Source organism: Acanthopagrus latus, chromosome 22, assembly GCF_904848185.1.
Source record: "Acanthopagrus latus isolate v.2019 chromosome 22, fAcaLat1.1, whole genome shotgun sequence".
Classification (NCBI taxonomy): domain Eukaryota; kingdom Metazoa; phylum Chordata; class Actinopteri; order Spariformes; family Sparidae; genus Acanthopagrus; species Acanthopagrus latus.
In genome coordinates, this window is record NC_051060.1 from 21,345,841 (window position 1) to 21,360,920 (window position 15,080).

General features: G+C 42.2%; 1 protein-coding gene across 2 annotated transcripts in view; it reads right to left on the reverse strand.

Annotated features, from left to right (window-relative positions):
• The window catches only part of LOC119012330 (1-phosphatidylinositol 4,5-bisphosphate phosphodiesterase beta-4-like), a 63,551-nt gene extending 48,818 nt beyond the window's left edge, over positions 1-14,733 (reverse strand). Inside the window, exons 1-3 of one of the 2 annotated variants that reach the window (XM_037086040.1) lie at positions 14,120-14,733; positions 11,794-11,887; positions 10,519-10,564 (exon numbers count right to left, since the gene is read on the reverse strand). The gene's annotated coding sequence lies outside the window, so the exon portion shown is untranslated. The remainder of the gene's footprint in view (positions 1-10,518; positions 10,565-11,793; positions 11,888-14,119) is intronic. The other variant, XM_037086039.1, reaches the window with a different exon arrangement.
• Between the last annotated feature and the right edge of the window lie 347 nt (positions 14,734-15,080).

Sequence of the window (15,080 nt, forward strand, 5' to 3'; positions counted from 1 at the left end):
ATCAGTGCAATCTCTCTATCATTTGTTATATATCACTATCATTGTAATTATAGTCAATAAAACAACACTAACACTAATTAAGTTTTCCGATGTTTACAAAAAAATCTTATTTAGATTGTAGTCAGCACAATTTTATCACTGCTAATAATCTAACAACATGATTGTATACTGTTTTGTTTCCTTTATATTTTCTAGAAGTTAAAAACACACACAGTAGCATCTACTTCCATTCCTATGTGACACGGTGTATGGTCCACTGGATGCTTATTAGCCTCTCTTTGGGGGATATATAGGTGTAGTGTGTAATCATTTGACAGTGGAATAAAATGAGCAAACAGTGCCTCGAAGCTACTGTGAATCATTAATATAAAGGGCAGCTTATTTATCAAAAACATACATCAACGGAAAATGATTTACGTAATAAGGGGGAAAAAAATCAATTACTAATCAGGAACTGACTTTAGGAGTCGATATTTCGTCAAGGAGTAATTTGCCATTGATCCACTCAATATTGACGCTGCCCCTTACATTCTGTCTTGGGAGTCATCGGCCTCCCATTTATCCATCTCTCTCTCTCTGTCTCTCTCTCTCTCCCACAGTGGCAGCTTATGTGGATCAAATATTCTACATGTCAAGTGGCCTCGCTGGCCGAAAGCTGTTCACAGGCCTCTTCAGCCAGGGGAGAGGATCAGTGGGTGCGCTCTGCACCAAAAAAGGGAAACCATGTCATGTATGCAGAGAGCAGTTTTTATGTTCCTGTGAGCATTTTGGTGAGAAAACAGCAGCAGGATCCAGAGGGACAGATGGACAACTACCGTGAACAGATAACAGAAAGACAGACATAAAGATGGATACACACATCCTGTCTGTGAGTATAAAATACACTCATCAGAAAATAAACTAAAAGCACATTCGTATACAAACTAGTGGCTGGCTAGTAACAAGCTCCGACAAATGATTATTTCCATCATTAAATTTTTATTACTGAGTGTCCAAAATGGACATCTACAGATTGCTTCTTTTGTCTCACCAACAGTCCAAAACCCAAAGACTCTTCATTTACATAAATAAACTACAAAAAGTGCAGCAAATCTTTACATTTAAGGAGCTGGAACCAGCAAGGATTTGACTTTTCTTTCCTGAAAAATGACTGAAATTATCAATTGTTTATGAAGATAGTTGATCGCCCTTTAGGAGCTCAGTGTGCCAGGTCCTAGAGCCTTCATATCAAACAGTGGCACTTGTCTTTGCTGAGGGACAGAGATGTGTTCCTCAACTGCTGCACCTTCTGCCCCGCTTATTCACAATCATCTGTCCCATCAACACTTTTTGACTGCATATACAAAAATACACTGATATTCAACTGAGGAGGAGGAGGAGTCCTGCTGCGCATCACTCTGAGTGTACTGCGAACTCAGTCCCTGGATCAGAGGGGGCGGGTCATAAACAATATGATTTTGATTAATAACGGGCTGCAGGTGGGTGAAATGAAATCTTCAATGAGAAATATGAATTAAGTTATCTGCAGTGTTTCTCCAGCAGCAGAAACAAAATGTGTATCTGATTATTTATCTGGTATTTCATGCTAATATATGTTCGGTGTTCTTTTACACATCAAAATCATACAGAGAAAGAATTTGGCAAAGCTCAAAGTTTCACAGTTTGCCATGGCAAGTTCATAACGACACCTACTAGTTTTTCCAGATTAAATATAACTGCATGGATAGATGTGTTTAAAAGGCAGCCTCTATGATCATAAAATAAGAGTGTACACGTGATTTGAACACGCCTGTGTGGATGCTCTCCAATCAGAGAGAAAAACGATCAGACAAAGCACTCAGATCAGCAGATTAGGCACTGATATTTCCCTAATGAACCGATTATGAAAGGTACACACCACCCTTCTCGATCTGATTGAAAATTCATTCTGGTTTAGGCAGTTACATGATGTGTTTCTATTCTGATTGGGCTACTCCTCTGATTTTTAGACACGACTATAGTTTTATTCAAAGCGGCCATATTTGGCCATAGCCTTTCGCCTGGCAACCATCATTAAGTGGTAGCTTCAAAATAAGACCACTATTGGTTCTTGAGATGAGCAGAAATATGTGCCATACATCTATTTCTCAATTTTTCAACAAAGACAGAAGAACTGCACTCGATCACAAAAGGGCTACCATGGAAACTCCACTTCTAGCAGTATTGTCCAGTAAAAAGACAGGACAATATCCAACATAGGCTCTCTCCTTCTACCCTGTGTGTGTTAAGAGCATGTGCGTATTTTTAGAAGGCGCTATTCTGAGTAGCATACAGCGCTGCAGTGGTAATTTCTTTGATTAGGGCAACAGGTAAGAGGCTGGTAATCTCACCCCTGCCTGCAAGAGGATTTAAACCATGTAAACAGTGGCAGCTCCACCATCATCATCACTCAACCAGTGACAGCTCTACAGGGGAACCACACAGGGGTGCTGATTAAAAGGACAGCACTGTTAACACAGCCAGCCACACACACACACACACACTCCCACAGGTATCACAAAATGGGATATGGCAGGGGAAGTGACATTATCCATGTAACCTGGAACAGCCTGAGCTAAAAATAACACAAACCTTTACAGACACATACAGGGAAAATTGTGGTTATAGAACAAAAGTGACTTGTACTTGTAACGCCTAGAATACAGTCATATAAAAGTAAATAACTGGTGACTAGAAGAGTGACGGACACCAAAATGCCTGTTCTAAGTTTGTTTAGGTGTGAAGAGAATGACCGGGTGGATCAAGAGCTGAAAGCATATGTCTCCGCCTCAGGACATCGACCCAGCCCATCGCCTGGCACGCAGCTCTCTGTGGGACTCACTGTTGGCTAGTTTGCTGCCACGGACAGCACCTGTCAGGGTATTGAGAGGATAACTCTCATGTCATCCCTGATGTCAGCTGTCTTTCCTTTTCTATATTGCTCTTTCGAGAGTCGCCATGACGTGGACATCAAACAACACCAACCCTCTTGACGGAGGAGCACTCTGAGAAAACCCCACCCTCTGTTTATCAAGCAGCTGTGTCCCATAGGGCGGCTGGGGTTTCTGAGAGAGTTAAAGTAAAGTATTGTGGGGTCACCAGACTGGAAAGTAATGAAGAAGTGAGACCTAAAAATAGGGAGGTTCAGTAAAACACTGTATCTCCATTTCAAAGCTAAACATAAAGGAACACTAAAGATTGATTGAGCTGCCTCAACAAAATTGGATATCACATAGTATAGTACAACTAAGTAAATCATCATCACTGTAGTTTGACTTTGAGTTAGTTGAGAAGATTGAGACCCCTCTTGTGTCTGTTCTATAAAAATGAATCTACCACCAGCTGCCAGTTATCATAATTTGACATGAAGAGTGGAAACGGAGAACCAACTAATCTGGCTCCATACAAACAACGGAATCTGCTTACTACTATCTTAAGCTTACCAATAACCAAAATTGCAATATGGCCAAGTACAATATCTAACAGGGTTGGTAATCAAACAATACAATTTGATACAATTTGATTCAAATGATAGTATCACATACAGCAATCCTGGCATAATAGATAAATTGCAAAATTGCATCAAACTGCAACTGGTCCACGTCTACATGTGCCATCACTGCAATGTAAATATAACTATAAACTGGCAAAAGGCTGATCTGCAAAAAAGCAGAACAAAGCATGGATTTCAGTGAGAGTTTCACTTTAAGCGCTGAGTGTAGACGTGCCCTGATTTGTATGTTTTGCATGTTGTTAAGCCCCATTATTTATTTTTATCATGTCATCACTGCAGTATTGCCAGCTGAGATTTATTTACATATTTGTATTCCTAATGGTATCAAGCTTCTCTTCAGACTCTCTGCAAGTGATGAAGACGATTTCCCCAAAAAGTTTCTCTAATTTTTTAAATTGTAAAACTTCTAGTTTAAACAGTGTCTCAGTACTGCATGAGTCTGTATCCATCCTGATATTAGCTTCTTCGTGACCCATGCAGGTCATCAGCTTGGTTTCCATCAAAATGTCTTGTTTGTTTGGCTGAAATAAATAAATAAATATACTGCGGGCCACTACTTTTGGACACATATTGCATAATCTGCAGCTGGTCCTATTATCTGAAGTGAACTCTCACATTTAGAGAAGGTCTTAAAATAATGAAACATTTAGCATTTTAGTTTCTGCCAAAATTCACTAGGACACTATTCCAACTGGGGGATTTGTTACTGTATTTTATGATGATAATAACATTTTCTGTCTCATTCTTACCATGGGAATTGTGCTTTGTGAAAAATTCTATGAATATGCTTTTAAATATCTACCAAATATCTACATTATGCACAATCCAGATGACCAGCAATGGCTTAAACGGAGGGAACGACTTGAAAACCACACTTTCATTAGAATATTGACGGACACTGAAATGGGAGGTAAAGACAAAATGAGAGGCGTCCTGAGAGAAACATGGAACGATGGTGGAGGAGAGGAAGGCGGTAAGACAAAGAGAGCGATGCACACGCACTGAAACATTTCACATACACTTTGACGTTTCAATTTTTCCTGTTCTCTGTGATGCTGTCAGGAGCCAGCTCCCTGAGGGCCAAAGGGAGAGAGGCAGCCAGAGAGAGTAGAAATCCAGGCAGAGAGAAAAGGTGAGAGGGAGATTTTTTCTACTTAGTGACTCATAGAGAGAGCACAGAGCGAGCAACACTCCTTTTCCCTTGGAGAATGATGGACGACGGTCTTTAACAAGGACAAAATTAGGTCTGGGTCTCTCCATGCACACGAACACATCACACACACTGGGTGGGAGAGCACTTCTCCCCTTCGACCAGCTAATTAGTGGATTACATTAGCAGCGATGGAGTCCAGGGTGCCGGGCCACTCACAGGGACATGTTCTTTATGACCAATGATAGGAAACCATTCAACCTCAGCTAATACTGAGAGCTATTATACAGCATAATTTGCGCCTGAATGACACAGAGCACTGTATAGATGAAGCATCTGCAAACATCTGGTATGTGAGAGGAAGTGTGGCCTTGTTGGAGAACAGTGGTGAGATGGACTAATAATATAAAGAAAGCAAATCCTTCTCTGTTCTCTCCGTTTGTGAATCTCCTGGATTAAAACAATTCATGATCGTCATTTTATCAGTGATAGCTATTCAACTGCATTCTGCAATTACCTCCCTATGCAGCATGGTGGTTTTAATTGTTGTGAACACAATTGCACAATTTCCTGTTCTGGATTCAAATTGCTGACCTATGTATGAGGGCTTCACAGGAAACACGGCATGCATGTAATCTATGTCATCGATATAAGCTTTACTGTTGACTGTTCACTCTTCTATCATCAAACCACTGCTGTGCCTTACTTCTGATGCAAACAGAATATTTTTGTTTTAACATTAAAAGCACTAAACTGGTGAAACGTGCTTTTATGGTCTATTGAAGAAATCAAAGAAACCGTAATGCATTTGTCTGCTGCCTGACATCGAGCAACTAAAAATATGAGAAATATCCCATTTGTTTGTGTAAATAAATATTTTAACACAACTTGAATGTGAATGATTCACTCTCAACAGGGGAATACACATTACATAGGCTGCTTGGGTCATCCGGATCTTGCACATCTGTGTCCCCCTCCACCACGGCTCCTCTCAGGAGGGATTCCCTGCTAATTCCTGCCAGTTTTTCATCAAGGGGGGTGAGCTGCTTGTCCTCGTTTCCCAGTTTGGAACAAACATTATGTGTGAGGTTATGCATCTACTTTTACCACAAACCAGTTTAATGTCAGAGCTAGCAGTAAATGTCCACATTGTGTCTTCTTTCTCAACCACAAAGCTTTGATACCATCTGAAATGTCTTTTTGCCTTTTTCTCTGCATAAGCTGTGATCATCTCAATTCACTCAGAACAAATGAATAATAATAAGGGGTGTTTAACTATTTATAGGCATCTGTGGACATTACATGAAGGTTGTTAGGTGTGCCACATTCCTTGTCAATTGTAATTTAAAAAGAGAAACGTGTAGGATGTGCATGCACATAATCAGTGTTATAATCAGAACATTTTTGCGCACTTTCTGCGTTTCGTCTGTATACAATGTTTTGAGGTGAATCCTACAAACAGTTTTATAAAAGAGGCCCTGATCCGAGGTTTGACTTTGCCGTCGTCAGGAATTTGGCAGAGAAGTGACGTGCATGTCTGAAAGGATTTCAGAATTTCTAGACCTTTTTTTGAAAATAACTACAACAATATCTTTCGTTGTGTTGCACTACAACAAATTCAGTCATAATAATTTTCTTCCCATCCATTGCTGATTCAAATTCTGGCAGCTTGTATAACTGATCTCCTTCAGTGGGGGGTGCATAAACAAAATGACTGAGCAGATTTTAAGACAAGTATGATAACTTCATTGCTTTCTATGAGATGACTAACAGGGCATAAAGACAAAGTGTGATGAATCTTCTGGGTTTAGTAAGTGCAGTTTAGAAACACTGTATATTGTATATAACGTGATGTATTGCTTTTCTCCCTCATGTGGTATAATTGTCGTTTGGGGGAAACAAAATGTCAGTCGCCAAAGTAAGATTTACAACACTCTTCTTATGATGTGCTTTGATTGTGACACTTTTCTAAACTTTACATTACTTCTACAGTTTGTTATGATAGCCATCTAATGGATTCATGTGCTAAGCCCTGAAGTTTGTTTAAATGACATGCAAGAAGTGCTTGATGAAAAATGGCTGAGGGCCTTTGACACATATCTGGCACTGGTCGGATATCCATGTGAGGGAACTGTTTGTCTGTCTGTGATATTTGTGTTTACACTCAGACTAAAAATTGTTTATTTCCTTCGGTCCTTCAGTTTAGGAAGTTTATTGTTTTTATTATATGAGCTGCAAACTCATAAAAACACACCACAAAAACATTAAAAGTTTCCTTTGTCGTTCAATACATAAAACAAATAAAGACATAAACAGACCAATATTAAGTATTCAAATACTACATGCTGTTGCACGCAGGGATATCCTCATGAAACCAGACATTCCCTTGCAGCCATTAGATTATGCAGGTCAATAATAAAAAAAGAGACAATTGAGCCGTGCTCTGTGTTCTGCATTTCAACTTAGCAGAGCAGGATAAGTGATAGGCTCAGCTGCTAAATGTTACATAATTGCTTGGACTTGTCATCTTGTACAGTAGTGGGCTTATTAAAGATGCACTTCTGGGCTGGCACACACACACAAACACACACACAGACACACAAGTTCTCTCTTTTTTCCCCCAGCCAGACAAGAGCAGTGCTGTAAAAAAGAAAGAGGAAGAAGCAACATTCCTGCTGTTTATCTAGTCATCTGATCTGGTGAGCGAGTCATGTGGCAGCAGGCTTTAGGCTAACCCTAGCCAAATGTATTCTGCTATGTTTTTAAGCGTCTCTACTTATTCTTTTAAACTGCTCTCTGTATCTTAATGTGAATAAGTTGCCCTATCAAACACACACGCTGCCAAACGCAGCCTTTAACCCAACCTGGTCATCAAAGGATGATTTTTTTCTAAAGAGACCAGACCAAATCTTGATCACCATTGATACCAAACCTTAGAGGATTGGTCTCTGTTCTCTGATAAATCAGCGTGTAAACTAACAGATTACAATCAACTGATAGATACATGTTCCTAAAGATTTCTTATATTGACAGCGTGATGAAGTATAATTATTTTTGCTGACTTCAATGATCCTCGTCAGTGTATTGTAAAGCCCTATTCTCTCTATTATTGGGCTGGCTGGGTAATAATAGCTATCCAGGAGAGGATGGTGCAAAATCAAGTTTTGCATTCTGGAGCGAAGGTCGACAGTTTAATTGGAAGTGCAAATTGCGTTCACATGTATCCCCATAGTGGATTGAGCCATGGGTAAAGTGAATGTGCACGCCGCCAGTTCGTGTGCATTTAAAAGGAGAAGCGGGGGGTGGAAGGAGGGGAGAAACAAAGAGAGTGGTGCTGGGTAATAGCTCTCCTATTTGGTTCCAATGTATTTTTAGAGCCACGCGTGTAGCCGAGCTACAATTATTATCACTGAAGTGTTGTTTTTACTCTTCGAAGCCTCTTTCACACAAACCAGGATGCTCCCGCTGCCTGCTACTGAATCAGCTAAGCTAACCCTGCCAATTTTTTGTTAAGGAAGAGTAAATATTGACTCGATGACGGCAGCTCCCATCAGTTGGTGTGAGAAGAAGCGACTCCCTCCCTCTCTGCTGCTGGCTAGGAGTCTGCAGAGAATACCCCTGTCATTATATACACCCTCCAGCCACACTTACCCTTGTAGTGAAGACACACGCTCTCATCATTGATCTCTCTCTTTCTTTAAGCAGCAGACGCTGTGCTTGCATATCAATCTACAACATCTGGACAAGTGAGGGTTGGGGCTGGGTTTTTGATTGGTAGTGGTGTATGTGAAGCTGGGAATGATGGAATGGAGTTTATCAGCGCAGGGACCAGAGCAGAGGGTAATGCTAGGTTTTGCTGAGCCCTTTTTGCAGTGTCACAGGCCAGTGGATGGTCTGTGATGATAACGTGTTTCATGTCGTATCTTAAAAGGTTTGCTTGGTGAGCACTCACCAGGCATGACCTGTTAGTTATACCTGATGCTATAAAGTGTTTGTTCTTCTACTACACCAGGGGTGTCAAACTGATCCAGTAAAGGGCCATGTGGCTGCAGGTTTTCATTCCAACCAAGCAAGAACACGCCTGATTTGGATCAGGTGTGTTCTTGCTTGGTTGGAATGAAAACCTGCAGCCACATGGCCCTTTACTGGATCAGTTTGACACCCCTGTACTACACAAACCAAGCTTAGGTAGTGCAGCTGAAGTAGATGTAGACATTTAAATGTTTTAAACACCTCTAATAAAGCTACAAACCAAGCTGTTTTAGCACATTTAGATGAAACTGTTTTGTTTTTTTGATTTGAGAGGGGCCATTTTCTTCCCACTTCATGATTACATTTTAAGATGCAGCTCTTTGAAAGCAACACCTCCTCTGCCCGGATGCAGCCTCGAGTGACTGTCTGTCACATCCATATTTTCAATGAATGTCAAGGGCTGAAAATGCAGCTGAGGGTAGGACAACGCTTCAGTGAGCTGGATCCATGCAAACATTTGCAACAGGAGTTGATATAGGTAAGCTGACTCCGCTGCTGGTGCAGATAATGCTGATGCATGACTGCTGCAGCTAAGAAGAGCATTTTAGTTTTTGAAACCACATTTCAATGACCACAAGCTTCCCCTGCTCAGGTATAGATAGCATTGTTGGCTACGGACACATGGGGTGCAAATAGCATCTTCCATTAAAGTCTCTTTATAGTCTTATCTTGCCAAAGTATAAATGCTTTTCACTTTAATAAAAAATAAATGCACATCACTGTTCTTTCAACTGTAAAAATGTCAAGATGGCCACTTGTAGGATTCAACTTATTAAACAGCTTTGTGTTACCCTTTCAAAACCAAATGTCATCATCTTCTGTGTACTGAAAAAACAATGGCTCGATCCAAATAGTACTTTACTGTTAATGTCATATTCATCTGCATTTGTCATTCTCAGAATGAAGCAATATCATTTAGGGATGATGAAAATGTATACCTCTCTCATCTATAAAAATAAAACTTAAATCCTCTGAAAATTAATTACAGCCCAGCCAGACGGCCGTCATGCTATACATCACATTATTAATACAGATTACATCATTAATACAGAACATATTATAGAGAGCAATCACCTCTCAGCCCCCATTACAGTGTGTAGCTTGGCATGAGGGAGCACACAGTAGCAGCAGCAGCAGCAGCAGCAGCCACGCAACCTGCTTATCAATGAGCGATGTCTGACTGTGGATCAGCGAGCGCTGCACATCAGTCACGTTCGAAAGATACGGTAAGGAATTAGGCTTCCTCGCTTCCATCATTCAGTGCAAATACAATAAAATGTCAGTCGTTTCCAGCTCTTGATGCAACTTGTTTGCGATGCTGAACACTCTGAAGGAAAAAGCATCTGTATTCTCTAATGAGATCTCAACGACAGAGGAGCAAAAACTCTAAATAATAGCCAGATGGATATCTGTACTAAATATTCAATTACAGGCTCTTGGTGCTTGTTGTTTTTTATACAATCAGAAGCATGTTAGATTAAACACTGGCAGGTTATATAATTTGTCAGGTAGGCTTACAGGCAGGACGAGGCCATATGTTCCATATACTGTACATTATGCAAACACATAATTTAATTGACTTAATGCACACTAAGTTATTAATATGCAATCATGAACTGGTTGCTCTGGGAAGGAGAGAATAATATTGAAGAGGTTGTACAAAATTCTGGGAAGACAGCCCTTTCATCAATTGCAACCAGATGGTATTAGCCGGCAGTGCTGTTGTTAGACAAAACCTAGCTGGGACTGAAACATAAATGACAAGAATTGTGCATTGCAGCAGTGACCACTGGCCAAAACTCACCAGTTCAGCATCAATAACGTTCAGCGGGAGAAGCTCATGTCTTGGCCTGCAGAGACAAAAAAGGACATACGGTAAGAAGGGGAGAGAATTGCATAAATCACAGAGGCCTGAATCTGGACTTATTTGGCTGAGGTCGAAAAACCCCACTATAAAGTAGGAAGGGCAGGAGCTGAGACGAACCGCACTGAGAGGTAAGCACATACCACATCCCGCTACTCCCCTGCCAAGGATAACATCAAGTAAATCACAATATCGACAAACGGCTTCACAACAGCCTTAGCTTGTCAGACTTGAACAATAAAGGCACACATGTCGCAGGCTGTGATCCAACATGCTTTCAACACACTACCACAACACAAGGCCTGTCAGTCGGAGTGCCAGGCTTCTTGTCTGTCGGCATATCAATCCGTCTGTTTGTCTGTCTACGCTACAATACATACATAGGTCTCTTTGTGAGGGCCCTAAAACATCCAGGAGGGCTGACTGACAGCTTTGTCAGCCGCTGCCGTGAGACGAAAACTGCGCTGCGTTAAAAACCTGATAGCCCTATCAAATCACAGGGATGGAGCAGGAGACAGCCAAGCTAATCAAGACCAGACCCTCGTAATTATAAGAAGAAGCAACGCAAAATAAATAGCGAGAGGAAACGAGTGAGGGAGATCGCCAGCCTTTTTCGACAAAGAAAAACAAGCAGCTGTGATGTACAGTAAACTGGCAGGCACAGGGATTGATTCCAACTTAAGTCCCACCAGAGTAAAAACCTCTAACCTTTGAGCAATTCAATATGATGCTGGCAAGCGCGCCGCTGTGAAAACACACAAACAGAGAAAAAGAGATTTTCTCACTTCATTGACTTGGACCAAACCCTACAGCTACATTCTAGCTTGCCATAGAAATACAAGCGTCCCAAAAGATAACAGTGGGTGATGTGTGCGTCAGACACGGTTCACAGCCTCATCAACCTAATCTATGGCTGCACTGCAGTCACTTCTGTAAAACTTGAAGCTGTAATAAATCCTACGCTCTGGTGTGGAAGGACTTTGAGACGTTGTTTTACTTTCCTGCCTCTCCAAAATATGCTTTCTTTTCATCAGAGTGTGGAGAGCCAGTTGCATTGCGAGCCTCTCTGTGACTCAAAGAAAAGATATTGTTATCCTGACTGGATAAATGCACGAAGATATTGAAAAAATACTGCAATGTAGCTTCAGAACACCCGATTCTGAACAGTAAATTAAATCGCAACCCCGCTGCCTGCACTGCACAGAGCACACATACCTGCTGTACGTTTCAGGCTGGACACGCTCGGGTGATCTCAGTCAGTTTGGAGCTAAACAGCAACCAGGGCCGCTGTGTGCAGGTTTGGCAGAAACTGGCAAGATTGGGGACAAAAGCGCGCAATGAGGATCAAAATTAGCCAGACTACTTTCAAATTATACAACGAATATGATAATATATCCACGAGACTAAAATTAAATTACATTTGGAATCAAAGAATGGTTGTTTTAGGTTCATATCTGAAGCAAAAATTGCAGTCATTTGTGTTCCTCCAATCATTAAAACCAACACTAGTGGATAATAATCATGACATTGCATTGGTAAGCATCTGGATCACCTTTAAAGTGATGCAGCCATGCTATTAAAAAATAAACACGGAGAACCAAATATTTCTATCAAAGGCAATGACTACTGAGTGCACCAAAGATGTAACACTCACAATGTCATGTTGTCCATAAAAAAAAGAAAATAATACAACACCTGCACACCCTGAGTTAGCCTTTAAGCTTCTTAGTGCACCTCTATTCATCAAAATGCTCCACAGTCCGGGATTGTTATTGTGTGAGGGAGGGTAATGTTTGCCTCTGTAATCACCACTGAAACGTTCGGGCGGCAGTGTCAATACGCCACAGCAGAATTTGTTTTTCTTTACATAATAGTTATGATCTTTCCTGGGCAGCAGAGGACACACTTTAGACGGAAAGGCAGGGGAGAACCTTTTGCAATTTAACAATAATAGGCACTGGCACACTTCGTCGTCCGTGACCGAAAAAGCCCTGCTGAGATGAGATACAGCGGACAAAAAACATTTACAATAAAGTGTAATACACCTGTGCTGCATTTTTACAAGAAGAGGGTCCCTCTGAACAGGTGGAATAACTGATGCAACAAGTTTGTTAAGAGCTACACCTGCTCATCAATTAATTTTTAAAGCCTGATGAGACAAGAAAAACCTTAAACAAAATAAAACATTACGGGCTGTTTGCACTGCAAATAAGCCTTACGGAGTTACCCACAGGTTATTCCTGAACAAATAACACTCTCTACCTTCTGGGTGTGTGCGATAAAACAGGTTTGGAAAACAGAAAACTGGCTGCCTGACTCTATGTCAAATTCAGCGACACTGTCATTGTCCTGGCATTGAATAAAGACACTTCAGATCTACCTTCCTCTTCACAGAAATTACGGGAAGTTCCAGACAAGCACACTGACATTGATATAACCTAGAGTCAATGTCAAGGTATCAACACTGAAATCTAATGTTCACAATCTTTTCCAGACATTCACCTGATCCAAGTGGACTGTACGCACCGATAACCAACCAAATATTAACATAAAAAAAAAAACTGATAAATTCAACACAAGAATCTGATTTGGCTTTAAAATCTTGCTTCTCATTGGGTAAACACTGATATGACATTGAAAACAGACCCAAATAAGTCGTTTACTGAACAGAACCTGGTACTTTCTGGTCGTCCTGACAGAGAGAGGACACCTTGCTGTCTGGGATGGATGCATGCATGGCAGCTGCAGATCCCCTCATCCAGACTAGCAGCAGCAGCAGTCTTTGAATGCACCAGTTCAACAGATTAATTCAAAGATTATATCAAGACTATTTTGGCTGGACAATGGGATGTAAATATGGCTCTGCAGGGAAACACATATCTGTTTAAACATGCGAGGTGGAAGAAGCCATGCTATGTTTGTCTGCTGACTTTTATGGCCACTGTGCAGTTGTGCAGTGTGCCTGTCATCGGCCGGCTGCCTTCTTATCTGTCCCGCTACAGCTAGCTCCGCTGGCTAGCCTCCCAGCCGTTGGAAACACCAATAACCCCCGCATTTCATCAAGTTTCCAACACGCGGCTGCTCTCTCCTGTATCGGATGTATACACCTGGGAGCGAAGCCACCGCGGCGAGCAAAGCGACGACAAACACGATATCAAAATGCTTTCTTTTTGTTTAAAATACAGGGTCCGTATTTAATGCGTCTGGTTAGCTAGCTAGCAGAGGCTATACTGTCTCCAGCTGTGTGTGACAGAGGGGACAGAGTGCGGGCAGAGACACGGAGGAGGATGTGTGATGATGTCCGAGTGGATGCGAGCAGCCAGAGGATTTAAACAGTGAGCGTCTGAGAGCTAGCGTGATGGGAGATATTGTTTTTTTTGTTTTTTTTTCTTTTTAAATGGAGGGTCCTGTCTCAGAACAGAAGCCAGTGAATGCAACACAGGGGTAGCATGCGTTGAACGGAGCAGCCGTTAACGGCAACTCCTGGTGGTGACCGTTAGCGCCTACGAGAGACGTTCGAATGTGTTATTTGTTTTCTTACGTGATCTCGGTGCTGGAGCAGGTCGGGGCGGGTTTTAATCCAACGGCGGAAAGAAAAGATGCTCTTGCAGGGTCCGGGGTCGGAGGTTTTCTCTCTCTCTCTCTGTCTCCGTCTGTCAGTGTCTTCCAGCTGCTGCTGCTGCCGCCGCTGCCGCCGCCGCCGCTGCTGCTGCTTCTCTATCCCGTCTCCCTCCGACTGTCTGCTCCGTGTCACTGAGTGTCCCGGTGCTCTTGTACCACTCGCCCTCCAGTGGAGAATGAACGGCCCTGATGCGCCTTCGACGAGGAACCCCTCTCCTCCTCCTCCTCCTCCTCCTCCTCGGCACCGCCAGCCAGCGCGCGCCCCCTTCCCCTCCCTCCCTCCCTCTCCCGCACAAACGTGCCTGCGCGTGCCCGAGAGCGTGCGTCCGCGCGCGTGCGCCAGCGAGAGTGTGCGCCAGACGAGTGAATGAGTGTGGCTGGCGGAGTGAGTCATCCAGCAGATCCACATCCAGCTCCTCCCTGCTCCTCTCAACAGCTGACTACTGTAGCCTCCGTGCGTTGATACAGACAAACACCGCCGCCCCCTCCTCCCTTTGTGAGGCCGCTGCTGTTTTTCATTCAGAGGCTACAGCGCGTGTGTGTGTGTGTGTGTGTCTGACTCACACCGCAGCAGTGAGTTCAACACTCTTGTGTGTCATTTCTTTCAATCTCCTCACTTCATGTGATATTAGTCATATTACAGAGGACTTGCTCTGTTATATATATATATATATATATATATATAATTCAGTTTTTAATTCATAAACTGAAATATGTGACGATGAATTCAAGTGAAGCAGTTATAAAGGATTAAATTCATTTTCGTGTGTGTGTGTGTGTGTGTGTTTTCTCTGCCAGGATGGACACATTAAATATAAGTGCCTGTAAAATGGGATGACTGGTCTCTGGGGAGCTGTAGTGAAATGAAAAGCAGCCCTACT